The 3,232-nt window shown below is 41.4% G+C and overlaps 1 pseudogene; it reads left to right on the forward strand.

The window, feature by feature from the left end:
• Window positions 1-2,758: 2,758 nt before the first annotated feature.
• Window positions 2,759-2,855, forward strand: LOC143844103 (U6 spliceosomal RNA; annotated as a pseudogene).
• The last annotated feature ends 377 nt before the right edge of the window (window positions 2,856-3,232 follow it).

The following is a 3,232-nucleotide window of genomic DNA, read 5'->3' on the forward strand; positions in this document are numbered from 1 at the left end:
GAATACTAGTAGGATTTTGGTAATTATTCAGGTACCGAGGAAAAACAGATTTCTGTGTCATGTCAAAAGAAGGACTAGGAAATAAGTCTATGTTCTCCAGGTAACCAGAGCACATACAAATGCTGGCCTGGGTTACTGTTTTCTGGGTCATTTTTGTACCTCAGGGCATCAAGCATCCAATGGAAAATCCATAGATGGGAGGGGTATGTCTCATGTGTTTTAAATTTACAGAAAGGTTATATTAGCTGGCTGTACATGTAAAAATACTGTTTACTAATGTGCAGGTGACAACGTCCTAAGAGAAAAGCATTCTAGAGACACTCATCAACACATTCTGTCAAGGAAGTGCTACTGGGGTCAAAAATCACCCCTAGCAAATGAAAAGTGCCTCATACTGAATCATACCCTTCATCCATCAAAATCAGTATTATCTACTCAGATTGTCAGCAGCTCTCCAGGGTCTTAAGCAGAGGTCTTTCATGCCAGATTATTAACTGGAGATGGTAGGGATTGAACCTGCGACCTTCTATATCCCAAGCAGATGCTGTATCATGGAGTACTAGCCCCTCTCTACTAACAATGTTAGAAGGGCTAGGATATCTATGGGCAGAGCAGCCAAGCTTGAAACACAGACAAAAACAGCACACGCAGCACTGTTTTCATGCCTGCAATAAGAGCCACAGTACTTTTGAGTGGTGCTTTTTTGGCACAGAATGGTGAGGAAGTGATAGAGGACAGCTAATGAGACATTGAGCTGAAATGCTGTAGAAGATGCATACATCTTGAAAATTTGACAAGCACACGGTAAAAAGCTGGAGTCGGAGGCACACCTCTCTCCATCACTAGATTAATGAGAAATCCTGCTTTTCTGTTCTCTTTCCTTTGCTATATAATTTAACAGAAAGCCATCACTTCCCATACATTTATTGAAATGCCCTGTATAATTTACAAGATTTTTTTACTCACTCCTACAGCCTTCTTTAAAGTGGTGCAAAATACTCATATAGGAAAGCCATCACTCTCTGTCAAATTCTGTGCCATAATATATATCCAGCTTGAAAGAGCCCAAGAGACTCATCCCTATTACTTTATTGAGGATTTTTCAAAGGTAGGTTGGCTTGGCTCAGAGAGCTGTTTCTCCATTTCTCATTATTCACTTGCATTGCACTTTTAAGGGACCCTCAAGGGACTGCTCATGAGTGGAAGGTAGATAACAGAAGCCCTGCTTTATCAGTTCAGAGGTGGCTTCATTTCCAGCACCCTCTTTTTATTATTATTATTATTATTATTATTATTATTATTATTATTATTATTATTATTATTATTATTATTATTATTATTATTCAATTTATTGCCTGCCACTCCCAAAATCATGGTGATTTACAAATTTGTCCAATAAAACCACCAATAAAACTCCATGAAAACAAACATTAATACACAACAAAAAACAGCAACAACATGGCGAAATCACCTCCTCAACCCACCCCATCCCTCCCTCAAGGGGGAAGAAAAGAAGGTCAAGATGACACTGACTGCTGCAGGGGGAAGGTGCACTGATCTTCTCGCTGCCCCTGGCCTCAACCGTAGACCTGGTGGAAGAGCTCCACTTTGCAGGCCCTGCAGAACGCTGAAAGCTCACCTGGGAGCTCATTCCACCAGGTTGGGGCCAAGACCAAAAAGGCCCTGGCTCTGGTCGAGGCCAGGCATGCTTCCCTGAGGCCAAGAACCCTGAATGGCCAAATGGCCCTGGGAATCCCAAATTAAACCACTACTCTGCATTCACAGTTGACCCACAAAAATGTCTGTTTGCTGACATAGGAGTTTTTGGGAAGGCAGGAGCATATTAGGCAGATTTCTTCAACCAGGCTTCCTCAACCAGGGTTTCGTGAAACCCTGAGCGGTTTCTCAGTGGAACAGGATTCCTCGGGAGGTGGTGGGTTCTCCATTTTTGGAAAATGTTAAACAGAGGCTAGATAGCCATCTGACCCATGAGGTACCTTCCAACTCTATTATTCTATGATTCTATGGGGTTTCTTCACAGCCTTGGAAGGGTTCCCTGAATGCATGGAAGTTAATTGATTCTAATATGTTTTTTTTAATTGTTAAACATTTATCAGGCAATATGAAGAAGAAGAAGAAGAAGAAGAAGAAGAAGAAGAAGAAGAAGAAGAAGAAGAAGAAGAAGAAGAGTAGTTGGTTCTCATATGCCACTTTTCTCTACCCGAAGGAGTCTCAAAGTGGCTTAAAGTCACCTTCCCTTCCTCTCCACACAACAAATACCCTGTGAGGTAGGTGAGGCTGAGAAAGCCCTGATATCACTGCTTGGTCAGAACAGCTTTATCAGTGCTGTGATGAGCCCAAGGTCACCCAGCTGGCTGCATGTGGGGAAGCACAGAATCAAACCCAGCTCACCAGATTAGAAGTCCACACTTCTAATAACTACACCAAGCTGACCATATATAGTCATGTCGACCCACCCACCCCTCTCAAAATGGCCAATATTGGGCCTGGGGTAGGTGGCAAGGGAAGGGGCCCAAGGTGGGTGTGTACACAGCTATGCTTCTCAATGATATTCTACATGATTGTGCCACTTATGGGGTTTCTCAAAGCTTGAACAATATTTTAGGGGTTTCTCAATTTTAAAAAGATTGAGAAAGGCTGACTTAGGAGTTGAAGAGAGGAGAATGACATGACACAGCAGTGTCACTTCTGGTATCAAAGATAATATCATGCCATCACTAAGAATTCCCTGTATATCGTGCTCGCTTCGGCAGCACATATACTAAAATTGGAACGATACAGAGAAGATTAGAATTCCCCATATATCTTTGTGACAAGAGGTTGGGATATTTCTAGTGCCATGTGAGGTCATTCCACCAATTTGCATCACTAAGGGAAGAGCGGACAGAAAGCTAGTGCTAAAGACAACATACATTTTTAATTTTAATTTTATTTTTATTTTTTACATTTATACATCATCCTCCCTTGTGGCTCAGGGTGGATTACAGTGAGAATTCATGGTGCAATACAAGGAAACGTCATCATTGAGAACATATAACATTTTTAACGGTAGAACTCATAACAATAGAATATTTAATATTTTAACTTTTTAATTTTACAACTCAACTATTGTACGTTGTTTACAGTGCTGTACTTTGATATTTTCATCTGTGAGAAGGGGTGGGGAGAAGGGCTCTGGGCTCTGGTTGCTGGAATTGATTAATTGGCCTCA

Source organism: Paroedura picta, chromosome 8, assembly GCF_049243985.1.
Source record: "Paroedura picta isolate Pp20150507F chromosome 8, Ppicta_v3.0, whole genome shotgun sequence".
NCBI classification, from domain to species: Eukaryota; Metazoa; Chordata; class Lepidosauria; order Squamata; family Gekkonidae; genus Paroedura; species Paroedura picta.